We start from the raw sequence: 15,719 nt of genomic DNA on the forward strand, positions 1-15,719 counted from the left end.
ACTATTTGTTTGATCTTTACCTTTCCCCCTCCTAAAATTTTTGAAAGGACTTGACTTATTCTTGCTGTAGGGGAAATTGTTAAAGTATGAAAAACTTTCTAAGATGGGAATACTGCTTCTTCCATGAATATGTAGCGATAATGAAAGATTATATGCAACCAGCCACTAGTACTGCCTCTCTTTAATCAGGGTGAAAAACACGGGGGTCTCAAAGGCCATGAAAGAGTTAGGTCCCAGAGTGTGATTAGATTCCTACACTTGTACCTGCATTTATTACCTCTTTGGACAGAAACAGAGGAGAATTTTTTTTGTGTGTACAGGTGAGCTTTTTGTTCATGCAAAGGACTATGTCTGTGCAAATCAACCTCCAGACTGTTCCCTGCAGGCAGGTGCATTCCTCCACCAACCTCCACAAGTGTTACTACATCTTTCCATTTAACAGTTTTCATTGCTGTGCGAGCACAGGATTTGCCAGGATCAGAGGTTACTAGCACACTGCCTTTGCTGCTATTTCACTGTGGCCTGAGTGAGCCAGTCTTGGAATCTGTCTTTTATTTCTCTTTTGTGTTATTGTTGGTGGGAGATTTATTTCTATCCTGTTCCTGCTGTCATTATTTTATATAGGCTCTGGTTAGTCTTTTGTGTTTTTTGTTTTCAGCCCCAGGTCAATTTAAGTCCTGTGACTCTAAATCCTACTTGCTTCATGTGTAAGATTGTTCCTCTCTACATCTGTCCTAAAACTGTAATTACATCAGAGAAATTGTGTAATAATGTAATTGGCATTGTTTGGAGACAGATCTGTTCAATGTCCTTATTTTTCTTTTAATGTTACTAGCTTAATTTCTAGTGGTGCTCTAATCCCTTCTACCTCTTTTTCCTCTGATGGATTTAGTTGTAGAAATTTATTGTAAGAGTCCAAAATTATGTACTTATCTTTACATTTCCATCAGCCATTTGTCTGTTTTTGCTTTGACATTTGCTGACTGTTGATTGATTTAAGGCATCTCATCTCATTAGTCTTTGTATGTCATAATTTGTACTTTTTATTGAGTAATAGAAATTATCTAAGGAATGCTGGTTCCAAAACGGGGCTGATGGTCCATTCTTGAGTCTTATTTAATGAAAGAACCTGTTCCTCAACAGGTCTGGGAATTAACTTGTCTGAACTTGTTTCCATGCTGTATCAGCACCCAGAAGGTCACAGCAGCTGTCAGCTCCCAACTCTACCATGTAATGAGGCAGTCACTCTCCATACCACACAGTCACGTGTCCTACAGAGATCTAAAGAAAGAGGTTTCTGTATTTTGTGTAATAGTATCTGATCCAATTCTAGCTCAGCCCTCTGATGTGCTACAGCCATGCTACATGAATCTAATGTACTATGCTTCTTTCCTTCATTGAAAGCCTCATCAGCTGGGAGCAAACCCACACAAAGCTCTTGTGTTGATTTTGCACATTTGTAAGATGATAGGGATTCGTGCGTGTGCTTAGCTTTTGGGATATGAGTAGTTCCACTGAAGCCAGTGTAACTGTGTGTTTGACTTTAAGCAAGTTTGAAAGACCAGATCCCTGGTGGCCAATTCTGTTCCTGATGAACAAGCAGAAATTAAATACAGCCTTCATGTCAGAGCTGCAGGACTAGTTAAATGCATATTGTTTTCACTGACGTTGGTACACTTTATATCTTGAAGTGATTTAAAAAAAAAAAAAAAAAAAGTACCTTTTATGCAAACCAGGTTTATGAGTAGGTTTAAATATTAGGTTAATTTACACAACAATTGCAGGCTTATTGGTGGAAATATTAAATAAAATTACAAGTCCTGAAACTTCTCAGCTATATGATTTAATTTCTAAAGCTTTGTCAATCAACTCACTTCTGTCTATGGAAGCGCTGAGGAGACCAAAAAATAAAAAAGCCTGTGAATAATATAATGCATTTTTATATCTCATAACAGAGAAGTTAACCGAATTGGTTTTCAGGTATGTATTTCCTTACAGTTAATTCCTTTTTGTTTGGTAAGTTTCTACTTTGCTTTAGATGTACTTTATGGTGCTCAATGATTCTAATTTCCTGGTGTCCTTTTTTTTTTTTTTTTTTTTTTTTTTTTTGGTAATAGCCACTTTACTTTCAGCATAAATGTGGCAGCTGTCAGTAATTCATTCATTCTGTGAACTTTCTGGTAACATACTTCTGGTTTATCACAAAAAGTCTATATGAAGATATGCAAAGAGATGCATCTGTTCAAAAGAACCTGAATGGAGGTTGTAGTGAGGTGGAGGTCAGCTCTTCTCCCAAGCAGTAGGACAAGATGAAATGGCCTCGAGTTGTGCTATTAGTTTTGGACATTTAGATTGGATAGTAGGAAAAATTTCTTCACAAAAAAGGTTGCCAAGCATTGGAGCAGGCTGCCCAGGGAATTGGTGGCATGGCCATCCAGAAAATTTTCAAAAGGCTTGTGGATAATTTGCTTGGAAACATGGCTTAGTGGTGGACTTGGCAGTTCTGGGTTAATTATTGAACTCTCTGGTCTTGGAGGTATTTTCCAACCTTAGTGATCTATAATTCTATGAAAAGGTTATTTACAAAACTAGTCTATTTCAACAACTATATAGTTTGTCTTAAGGCCCAGACATTAGAATATAAATTATGCAAGTTTGCACTGGAAGTATATGAACTTGATATGTTGTCTTAATGAGTGAAATCTCACTTTATTATGTGAGCGGTTTTTTCCCTTTTATATTTCCTAAAAATTTGACGTGCACGTAAGCCATAATGTTTTGGTGCTAACATTCCTTTGCTATTTGATGATAGATTGGTGCAACTCTATGCACAGTGTACCATGTAACATCTCCAATGTTAAAATTAACATTTTTCTGATCATTTGCCATGCAGAGAATGCATTGATGATGACTTGATAAATACACCTCATCATGGTATATTATTTTCATTTCCTTAACTGTAAGCTTTACAATTTACACATCTGTCTCATCTGAACATAAAGAACAAGTGTATAATAAGCCAGTGACCTAGCTCAAGGGTAACATGGAAATGAGTTATTCCAGCTACTGACCTGTTGGTTGTATGTGTCTCATTTCATGTCTTGTCTTGCTAGCTTTGTATTAATGTGTATAAATTATGTATAATGTAAATGTATTCATAGTTATTCCTTGAGGATAACAAAACAATTACTTGTATTGATATTTCTGACATACGTGCACTGGGAATGTGGAAAGTTATGTTTCATGCTGCAGCACTGGAATTTTTTTCAAAAATTGTAGCCAGCAAAAATGTGACTGATGTGTTTTTCTCTAGAAAGAATGAATATGTGGGGATCCATGTTTCTCTCAAAGCATATACCACAGGCAAAATACCAAGTTCATAAACAAACCAGTATTTTATTTTTCTAACTGTTGGTTTTAAGGGTTCAGTTGCTTTTCTTTCATGTAATACCACTAGTAGCAATGATTCACCAAGACAAACTGTCTTTTCTTGAATCCATGCAACCCTGATTTTATTCTGCATCCACCCTATAAGATAGGCTGTCTGCCAAGATAGAAGACAGATGAGATATAAAACATTAGAAATAAAGGCATGATTTTTCTCAATACCCACCAACTCTATGGTTTTCAGGAAATATTAAATGATACATACATCAGAATTATTCCTGGCACAAGAGTTCTGATCACAGTGTGGTACAAGAAGACCCTATAAGGTTGTTCTAACTCATATTTATCCATCTTTTCTCCATCTTGTCCCAATTCCAGAAACAACAAAATTGCAACCAACCCAAGCCTGTTTTCTTGTGTGCAGTTTTGGTCACCACTATATAAAAAAGATATTAAACTATTAGAGAGCATTCAGAGGAGGTCCGTGAAGGTGGTGAAGGGCCTTGAGCAGAAGCCATATGAGGAGTGGCTGAGGTCTCTTGATCCGTTTAGCCTGCAGGACATGGAGGGGAAACCTCACTGCAGTTTACAACTTCCTTGTGAAGGGAAGAGGAGGGGCAGACATTGATCTCTTCTCTGTGATGACCAGTGACAGGACCTGAGGGAATGGCATGAAATTGTGGCAGGGAGGTTTAGGCTGGAAAAGGACTTTTCACTCACAGGGTGGTTGAGGACTGGAACAGGCCCCCAGGGAAAGTGGTCACAGCAGCAAGGATGAGAGACTTCAAGAGGCATTTGGAGAATGCTCTCAGGCACATAGTGTGATTCTTGGAGTTGTCTTGTGCAGGGACACTAGGTGGACTCAATGATCCTTGTGGTTGCCTTCCAGCTTAGTGTATTCTGTGATTCTGTACTGAATGTGGTTGCCTTCCAGCTTAGTGTATTCTGTGATTCTGTACTGAATGTACCCTTGGAAGGCAAGGCAAAATTAATCCACATGAGCTTGACTCAAGGGACTTAAAATCAGCACAATTCTGAAAAGATGTTTTTGTCCTAGCTGGGTGTGTAAAAATGTTTTGGTACTCCCAAAGAAAAGTTCCAAAGTGCTGCCATTCGTTTGGGGTATGTTTCATATGCTATACCTTTTTCCACAAGCAAAAATCTAATTTAATTTTTTTCTACTAGTTTAGCTTTACTATGGAAAACATTAAATGTAATAAATATACTGATTAAAATTTATTGAGCCGAGATTCAATTTTATCAAGCTAAACTACTCCTAAAAAATAAGAAATAGTACTTAGGCTGAAGCATTCATTTAAGCTGAAGCTTTTGCATTGCTACATTTGTGATTGAAAGTTCAGTGTGATGTATTGAGTGAAAGTTTGAATTTCTACATCTTGTCTGCTAAATCAGGAAACATCATAGCCTCAATCTTATGATTCAGAAAATCTGAAAATATGAAGCTTCAGAAAAACCAAAATCCCCCCACAAAACATTAGAGGGGGTCTTAGATGTCTATTTTGCATTATAGCTACATTTGTTTGAGTTTTTCACTAGAAGAAAATGCTATTTTTATGTACTTTGTAACCACTGTAAAATACATACCACAGTTTATAAGTGCTTATATTTTTCCTCCTGGATATAAGAACTGATGGGAACTTTTCCCAGGCTTTCTTGGCAAATGGTTACTTGGGCCCCAGTGTAAAAGAGTACATTTGCAGCCAGAGAGCTAAGGACAGTAAGCTGTGAAATTCTCGGAGCCCTCTTGGTTTCATTTTGATTGCAAAAGATCTGTCCTTATGCCTACTGCGGTGCAAACTGGATCAGCGTACATGTTGTTTCTCACCATTGCTTGTGTAAACATAAACTACTTAGTCCATTCAAAGATGTTTTGTAGAGTCATGAACACCTTCCTATTCTGTATCTAGATAGGGCAACAAAATTCCTGGTGTATTCCAACTTTCCAGATTTTTTGACTCTTATACTAACTCATTTGCCATTTTACTCATTGTCATTTTTTAGGACACGGTCATCTAGGTGACTTTGCAAGTTGGTATAAATTGCTTAGATACTAATGTTAACTTTATTGCTTTGCATAGTCTCTTCAATATTGGCAGGGGGAAAAAAAGAAAACACCAGGTTTTATATCTCATTTGTGCCTTTCTTTCTTGCTAGATATTCTAAAGGAAGCCATAATTCTTCACATACTGATATTAAATTGGGATGCACTAAAAAACAAATAGATAGTATTTTCTCCTTTTGAATTTTGCTATTGATCTAGCTTATTTATACTGTATGTATATTTTTATTCCACATTTCCCTTTCCCCCTCTGGATCACAGATGGTCTACCATCAACTGTAGTGCTTCTGTAAATCATTGCATCTCAGCAGATCTATTCCAGGTCAGATGGTGTCAAAGCATTCTTCCTAATAGGCTGAATTTTAGTTTAATTCCATCATCATGTATTTCCAAGTGATTTACTGTTTGGGTTGAATGTACATGAAGCTCAGTTTAATTGTGTAGAGCCTGATTAGTAAGAGAGGTTAGTAAATGTGATACTGATCTACAAGAAGGGCTGGATGGACAATCTGGTAAATTACAGGTCTGTCAGTTTAACGGGGAAGGAACAGATCACTTTGAGTGCCATCACATGGCACATCCAGGACCACCAGGGGATCAGGCCCAGGCTGCAGGGGTTCATGAAAGACAAGTCCTGCTTGACCAACCTGATCTGCTTCTACAGCAAGGTGTTGGTTGGTGGGTGAGGTAAAGTCTGTGGATGTGTCCACTTAGACAGAAGTAAAGGCTTTTGGGATGTGGGACCATTTCCCACAGCATTGTCCTGAAAAAAACTGACTGCTCATGGCTTGGATGCCTGCACTGCTGGGTAGAAATCTGGCCGGATGGGCAGGCCCAGAGTTGGTGAATGGAGTTACATCCAGTTGGTGGCAGTCACTAGTGGGGTTCCCCAGGGCTCAATGTTGGAGCCAGTGGTGCTTAGTATCTTTATTGATCATCTGGACGAGGGGATCAAGTGCACCTTTACTGAGTTCGCAGATGGCACTAAGTTGGTTGGGAGTGTTGACCTGCTGAAGGGTAGGAAGGGTCAGCAGAGGGATCTGGACAGGCTGGATCTGTGGGCCATGGATCCAATCTTGTGAGGTTCAATAAGGAAAAGTACCTTAGGTTTGCTTAGGTGCTTTTGGAGTGCTGGCTGCCATGGAGTAGTCAGTGACAGCTCAGTCCTCCCGCGTGGGCTAGCTTTTTGGACAGAATAGCAAGGTGTCTGTCTGGCAGAACCTACATTTGCTTTGCCTTTCTGTAAAGGTATCCTTACAAATTAAATACTTCTCTCTGAGATGAGCGTATTCTGTTTTAGGAGTGTACTACTCCTTTGAGGGATGTTTGTTTGGTTTGTTGGGTTTGTTCCTATTGAAATTTGATTATGGCCCTAATCCCTCACTGTCAAATGACATGCTCTCACTCAAATCCTTTAAGGTTTTATTTTACAAGCTATATCTGCAGACTTGCAGTTGTCCTCTTTTACAAAAGTAAAAATATGAGTTTAGAGAAAAGGAAAGTGTCTCTTTTGTCTTTCTAAGAAGTGATTAAAAAGTCTAGAACAGAAGTGAACTTCACCCAATAGAGTGGTGAAGTGCCTACCCTGCTTTGGGCTTCACATCAGTGCTGCTAATGACAGCAAACTGATTGATCTCTCCAAGCATGCACACTTGGAAAAATGAAATATGTCTCATTTTGGTGTAATTCACTAGAATAGACAGTCATGCAACAACAATTTCTGTCCAGATGATCAGTAGACAGAACAGACCTGTGGACAAGCTCTTTAAATTCTTTAATTAATTCTTTTCTTATTTAAATTATTATATTAAATGGAATTACCACCTCATTTGTATTCCCGGAAAGAGTGATGTTTATTGCTGCCCTCATCTCTGTGAAGAAAAATAATCCTGTTTTAAATCAAACACTTGTTTATATGATCTAATAGAAAACACCAGGCTTTATATCAAATTCAAATGGAAAACAGATGTATTAAGTTGACAGTAAGAGTAAATTTTTTACAGCTATAAATGCTTATTGAGATATATGTTTATATACATATGTGTGTGTGCATATATAATTCCCTCTTCTTTGAGGGTTGGTGGAGAGAACAGGAAAAGAACATTCCTTTGGAGAACATCACCAAAGGGATGCAATGTAATTGCTTCAGATTTAAAATGATCTGTTAAGAGAGTATGAAAACAGAAACTAGGCACATGTGGAGTCTAAATTTAAGAGTTTGAAGATTTCATTTCAGAGTTGGAGAGTTTTAATTTTTTTTAATTAGTCCAAAATGTGTTTTGCAAAATTTTCCAACTTACAGAGAATGTGGTAAGGCCAGTGTGCTAGTGGAAAAATATTGCATTGAACGGATACAAGTCATTCCATTCTGGGAAAGAAGCACCTCATGACACTTCATAGCTAGCTATCAGATAGCTGGGTTTTGTTTCAGATGACCTGAAACTTGCGATGGATTGACTTGTGACATTTCCACACCTACCTTTCCTTCATGAACACTCTTAAAAACTCTTAAAAAAAATGCTTTTCACACATCTAAATAGTCAAAGCAATCCAGTCCTGAAGCACAGATAAGTCCTTTCCTGTCCTGTGTCAGGTTCCAGCTCAGTCTTCTTGTACCAGCGGGTTTCATTTCACTAGTCAGTACCTGTGCAATGAAACTTGATCACCTTTAAAGAAGCTGGGCCATGCTATACATTTCTTCCACTCTTCCAAAAATTTAGATAGCTTCTCTTTGATTTGCCATGCCTAGAATTTTTTTCTGTTCCTTTCAGAGCACAGCTGATGTTATGCTGCAGGTTGACTAAAGGTTTTAAAATCCGTTTCATCCAACATGGTATACAGCTCAGGTGACAGACGGTGTGTGAATGGTGCCTTTAATGTCTAAGCCCCCACACTGCAGGGCAGTAGGAATCCTGGAGCAGGTGAATCTTCCTGCCTGATGTGGTACTTGTCACTGTGGGAGCTACCCAGCAGCATCTGAGCCTTAGAAGTGCTTCTGTACCCACCTTTACTCAGCTATAAATCCAGCTAGTTCTGCTGCAGTGCCAATGAAGATTCAGCTATTGATTTTCACCCACTGCCACCCATATGGATTTATAGAGCAACATCTGTTGGTCATGGGTGGTCATCTGTTATATGTATCATCAAAACCACATTTCCCCCATGCTGACTTTCATCATCTAGTCTTTTCCTGGATCATTATGAGCTACAATACAGGCTCTTATGTTAAGAAACCTAGAATTATGTTCTAAATTTCATGTCCTTTTTAGTGTTTAAAATTTTGGGGGGCAGGGGATTATGCACAGTGTAAGTGAGCATTGATGTAAGTATCAGTAGGGATTTACAAAACACATATTGGAGAATATGGTTCACTCTAAGATTATTGATTATATAGCTGGACAGTGTTAATATTTTAGTGGTACACTAAGAGATTGTGCAGTGGTAGTTCTGTAATTAGTTCCAAAACCCCTGAATTTCCATTTTTTTAGGGGTCAATTACCTTTTTAGAAATGCATCTGCATATTCAGTGCTTATCATGGGTCCGTGCATACTGGAATAATCAAGAAGAAATTTAAGAATTCTGTCGTCTTAACTACATATGAAGCACTTTTTTTTTTCCTGAGGATGGCCTAGTGGAAAAGTAGTGACGTGCTCTCTTGAATTGGCAAAGAACAGAGATACCCCTGCACAAACAGACCTGTCAGCAAGCTTCCTGGTTTGTCCAGGGTTTTTTCACCTGTTTCTTGATGGGGTTCAGCTCAGATGCAAAGTGGGTGCTTTCAAGAAATCAAACATTCTGGTTGCATGTTCAGTACTTATTGGTTCTGAAATCAGAATCATTAGTCCTAAATCCAAGTGCTGCATACTGCTCTTGTAATGTATCTTTCATAAGGAAATGAAGACACGTAAAGTGGTGTGCCCAGGGATGCAGACAGGGTCATGAAGGAAGTGCAGGAGACTGATTCTTGACCCCTCACGTTCAAACACAAGTAGCAGACAATGAATTACAAATACATGAGCCACTGCACAATATCCTTTTAGATTGATATGTAAAATAATAATGCAAAAGAAAAATTCCAGACATCTTTCCTGTCTGCCGATTATACTCCCTCACTTCCTCTAAATCCTAGCACTCTCTTCTTGTTGATTTTATTTCACCATGTACTATCTATTTTCTAACCTGATCTTCTTTCTTGATTAGCTTTATTTCATCTCCACTAGCTTCAGTGTACTACATCCTGTTACAGATTTTTCACTGCTTTCCTTCATGATCCCAGTTACGCTGGGATGTCAATGACTTTTTGGCATATTTAAAAATTTTACATTTGAGGAAGAGGTAAATAAGGAATGGGGAGGAGGGGAGGTGAGACCATCACAACAGCAGCCTACCAGAGTTCAAGAAATGTTTGGAAAATGCTCTTAGGCACGTGGTGTGATTCTTGTTTTTTTTCTGTGTTGGGCCAGGAACTGAACTTTGATGATCCTTGTGGGGCCCTTCCAACTCAGGATATTCCAATCTTCTATTATTCTAATAATAGGAACTTGAATATCTTATAACAATTCCTATCATACAACATTATAAGCCAGCTAACAAATGATTGTCACCTTGGAATTTGTTTCCCTGCCTCCTTGATCTACAGCATTCTGTTATGTTTAATTGAGATTAGCCCTCTATATTTGATCCAGGTTAAGGCTCCCAGTGCATTTAATAGTAATTAATAAATAACACTAGCCATTCATAAATAATACTAATTAGTTATGCATAGTAATGATGTCACAACTACATGTAGATGGATCAGGAACACAGTTTGTGGACTCTTGATTTTTAGCCTGGTTCTTATCCCCAGCTGGAAGCAGGCAGTAGAAGACACTTTTAACACAAATCCAGATGTGCCCAGACAGAACATCTGTTTCAAGTATGCATAACATGCATGCCCTTTTTTAAGGGCAGTTGACCACTCAAGCTTTCTGTCTGTGACTTATGTTTTATTAGTTCTCCTTCTATAGATTTTGTAGGCAGCAAGCCTCTTCAAAGAAAAGAATTTTTTACATAGATGGGAAATCATGCACAGAAAACAAAAGACATGGAGAAATTAGTGAAAGTGAGGGAGGTCTTTCTGCTGCTGAACCAATAAAAGCCAGCATGGCTTAGAGTTCGAGCTTCTTTTTAAGAGCAGTGTCTCCCATGGTTTGTCAGTCCTACTCTGTGTTGTACTTGACCCTAAAGACACTTTTTGAAAAACTTAATGGAATAAAGGAGAAATTCTGTCTGTCAGAAGCTCAACTATATTGTCTCTATAGACAGAATTATTATTTAAAAGCAATAGCACTAAACAAACTGGGTGGAAGTTGATAACCAAGATCAATAATAATTTTCTGAAGTTATATATCTGGAAACAGTTGATCCTATTACACTATTGTTGCAAAAATCACGGAATAATTTTTATTAAAGGCATCAGCTTGTGTAAAGTTTAGCTGGCTCATTTATGTTCAACTCCTACACTGTCATAAAGTCACTGTCCTTGCCCTCATATCAACAATTCTGTTATCAGAGCATACCTCTCTCTTAATAGTGCCAGTTGCACTATTTGCTGCAGTTGTTATTTTAATTTTTATTACTCCTTTATCTGTCACACTGGAAAACAGAGGCATATTGTTACTCAGGGCGAGCTGCTGTATGAGTCATGTTGTTACATAGGTGCACACACAACACAGCAGGTGTGGAGGGATCGATTGTTATCATCCTTGGCTCTGCCATAATATAAAAAAAAAAAAAAAAAAAAAAAAAAAAAAAAAAAAAAAAAAAAAAACACCAACAACCAAACAACAACAACAAAAAAACCAAACAAGCAAAACCCCACCCATCAAATAAGTAAGTATAGGTTTGAAAAGTTGCTAAAGCAGTAGATTTAGTTATATGTAGTGTTTTAAATATCAAGAAAACAATAAATGTTCCCAATATATTCAGAATTTTTTCCCCATGCTACCAAGTTATAAAAAAACTTTCAAAGTAATTTCCCAGGAAAGGAAACACAGGTTTTGCTAATTATTGGGCCAGGTCATTAATTTGATGATATATGAACACAGAACTTTAAAATATTGACATAATATTATAGCTTAATAGCTTTTTGTTTACATAATTCAATTCAAAACGTGGGAAAACTGTGGGAAAAAAATAGAGATGGATTTGTATTTCTCTTGTCATGTTTTTAACATTTAAAACTAAATGAGGTAATTCTAAATGGCCATATGTATTGAATTTGTTGTTATGTAGTTGTACTTCAGCTATTGTCTATATCTCTTAGGTATATTTTATATTTAATTTTCAACAAGGTGAAAATTGTAGAAATCACTTCCTTAAACTCAGGTTTGTGCTTAATAATTTAGAGTTGTGTCTATACCATTTTCTTCTTCAGTATTCAGTAAAATATGGTATTCATACAATTAGTATGCTGCAGAGGACAAGAGAATGTCTGTCTTTTAAAGATCACAGGTGATTCATGTTCTGCTTCTCAAAGACAAGTTGAATGAGAGAGACAAAGATTAATCCTAGTGTTTCCATTGTTAAACCTCACTTTTCAGATTATGCTACTTTAGCAATAGAGTACTCAGTACTATCTATTTCATAACCCAAAAATTGCATTAACTCATGCTTTAGTAAATAAACAGGAATTTATAAAATCCTCTAGGATCTTTTGTAGCTTTGAAATCTGAAAGGCTTAATAATCTTTTAAATCTGTAAATGCTGACAAAGACACCATTGTCACTAAATCAAATTCATTTTTTGTGGAAACCGCATGCTGTAGAGTTCGTCATGGATAAGAAATGCTATTTAGTGAACCAACCTTACCTCTGGTGTAGCTGCAGTGCCCTAGTACTCCTGTCAGTGATCAGTTTAGCTATTATCTTGAAAACCATTAAATGTTCATGAAACAGTGAGTTGAACACTTCCTACCTCCTTGCTCCAATAGTTTTTCTTTATCATTTCTGTAGACGGTTGCTTTGTTTAACATTTCAGGTTATGTTAGGTCAATTCTTAATACAATAGCGTATTTGGCAAGAATAGATGAGGATTAATTAGTAATGTTTGCAGAAGACTTTGAAAATATGAAGTGCTATAGGGACATAAATGAATGTCTGCTTTTCTCTGGTCTATGAATAGGTGGTGCCTGCTAAATGCTATTCTCATGCTTGAATAGCACTAGTTTTTCATGGATCTTACCATAAGTAAATTCTGAGTTTTAAAGTTAAATGATTTTAATCAGTGATTCATAACTTTTCTGAGGCAATTTTTAAGAGGCCTCAAAAAACATTCAGGTAAGTAGATGGTTTACAGCAAGTTACACATGTGAAATTCATAAAGGGACTCAAACAGCCAGTAGAAATATGGTAAGGTGTCCTGAAATAAAGATTTGTGAATCCACTGGATATATTTATAACAGGGAGCTTGGCATTTGTCAGAGGACATACAGGTCTTCAGAAGTACCAGATTATTTATGAAGCAGATATCATGCAATTTATGAGTTTTCTCACATTGACTTGAAAATGTTGCATCTTCCCTGAAGAGGAGGCTTCCTGCTGCTCCTTCCTCTATACGAGATTTGTGACGTATAACCAGCTGAGGAGCTGGTAAGGTAGGGGTGGGTGTTGGAATTGACATCCAAGGGAGCTACAGAAAAGGCTTCAAAACATCACCTCTAGTACTTTAAGTGAACTAGACTTGCACTGCTGTTTCAAGGTGAAAGGTGATTTTGCCCAATTCTCTCCTGGAAACTTTTGGTCCCCCACACTTTTACCTTTTCCAAAATTTAGAATACACATTGATATTTTCAGCAGTACTTCTCTGTACAAGGCAGTCAGTTTTCACAACTAAATACCCCTAAAAAAGGCAAATTAATTTCACAGTGGACATTTCCCCATCTTCTTTTCATGCTAGTTTCAATAATTCTGGCTTGTAATTCATGGAGATGAGATATGAGACTTCAACTGACAGCAACAGACAAAAATTCAGAGGCAGAGCAATTCCTTCAAACAGGTGTTTCCCAGAACAACTGATAACACTTCAACTTTCAAGTGACACCTCTTCTTAAAGTCTCTCTAATTATGAGGGAAAAAGATACAATATCATACAATGCTAGGTGCGAAGTAAAGGTTGGTTCATTTTTAGCATGTGATTACTTCTCATTTACATCCTGTGCTTAAAAAATTAGTACTTTTTCCAACACCCTCTCTTTTGGCAAAATGTATGGATGTCTCTTACGTCTTCTCTGTTTGTCTTTTATGTCTTCTCTGTTTTCTTTTTTGTTTACTAACCCAACAATTTCCTAGCAATTTTGGATTTTCCTTCCTAACATCTTTTGACATCTTACTATTTTCTGCATTCTTTAGAAGAAAATATATCCTATTTTGGGCTAGGGCACAACTAAAATTTGCAGCTCAGCTTATATGAGTAAGTTATGGATTTTTTAAAAAGCACAAAACAATTGTAGGGTGAGAAAAGTGTAGGGCATTTTGCTCTCGTGATATTTCACAATTTGAAAAAAAAGTCCAAACAGTTAAGGTGGAAATCATAATTTTAAAGCACTCATGGATTTCTCAGAACAAGGAACTCTGATGGTACCTATATCTCCAGTATTTTGTTGCTGTATGCAACAAATACCCTGTTAGTGGTAAAAGAGCTAATTCAATGTTTCTTTCCTCTTTCTCATTTCTTTCTAAAGAAATCTCCAGTAATTTGTTGTACATTTTTCTATTGCATCTTTTGTCTCTCCTCAACCATAATGCAAATTCTTTTTGACACACAAGTTGGGTTTTTTCCTATAAGCTCCATGATGGAAATATTGATAACTCTGAGGACAAAGTATGAATGTTCAAAGGGGTGAATCTCTTTTCATATGCATTAAAAAATTAAAGCTTCTTCTATAAGGGCAGTGGCTCAGAAGTTATCCTGTCCCCTGAAAACTGAAAAACATTCACTACTTAATAGCATTGCATTAACCTAGAAAAGGTTAGCAGTACACAGCTGGACCTAATTCTCTCCTGTACTCTATAATTGCCTCCTCCGGTCTCTGAGAAACTGCAAGTGGAGTTTCTTCTACCTGTATACAACATACTATAATGTATACCTAGAATACCTAGCTATAATGTAAATTCTCTTTTTTCAAAATCTTACCCCCACAGTTGTAGTAAAAGTTCCATACAACCTCCCCTGACATTTTTTGGCTTTACCTTGTTCAATGTATAGAAACTTGACCTAGATTTGACAGATGCGTGTTCTACTCTTAAAAAATTTTGGCAGAGGTTTCTACAAATACCGATGAGTTCCAAAAAGTTGTAAAAATAATTGAATGGATGTATTTTTAAGATTTTTCTCTTTTTTAGATCTCTTTGAGATAGAATTTGTGCTGCTCTTGAATGGGAGATTGAATAATGAAGTTGATATCAAGCATAAGCATTAGTTCTGCTCAACAGTGACCTATTCTGGGGGCATGAGGGGGGGAGGCAGGGAGGCAGCAACAAAACCAGAGTAGGAGCATTCCTAGTTCTTAGTTTTCTCACTTTTGTAAGCCCAGTATCATTCTCTGTTAAGGGCTTTGACACCTATATAATTATTACTGTAAAGCTAATCTCACTTCAGTGGCCTGGCACTACTGTAACTTTGTGGTCTTTTCTGTCCCAAAGCTTTAGATGATGCTGTACTTTTCTAGGTCAACTGTTTTCTGAATTCAGTCTTCCCTGAGTACAAGTGCCTTTTTGCAATTGTTATCTTTAACACTAGAGCTGTTTGCTTATCTCTGCCTGTGCTTAATGCTAAACCCGTTCTTTTTTTGCCTTTAAATCCCATGCTGCTATATATTTATGCTAAACTGATGTAAAGGTGATAAGCTTTTCCAAGCCCACTTGGAGGATAAATGTTGATCTCAGGTTTTCACTTTCACTTTGGTAAGGGGTACACCTAACAAGGCAATCAGATTTTCACAATCCTACCACTTCTGTAGACTCTTTCCTATAACCATATTATAGCCAGTCTATTCCTGCTTTTGTGAGTGTTACTTTGCACAAGTATTTGTTCCTGTGTTCAACCTTCGTTAGCTATATGGCATTTTTAAGAGATGGTCATTGATCAGAGAAATACCTTTTTTCTTAATGTCTGGTTTTTTTCTGACAGTTAGGAGGATCAGTGTTTAGATTATTTCCAGAGAGGGGACAGCCCTTTCTGCAATGACTGGAAAATGTCAAGGGGTCATTTGAG

The sequence above is a fragment of the Hirundo rustica genome, chromosome 5 (assembly GCF_015227805.2).
Source record: "Hirundo rustica isolate bHirRus1 chromosome 5, bHirRus1.pri.v3, whole genome shotgun sequence".
Classification (NCBI taxonomy): Eukaryota; Metazoa; Chordata; class Aves; order Passeriformes; family Hirundinidae; genus Hirundo; species Hirundo rustica.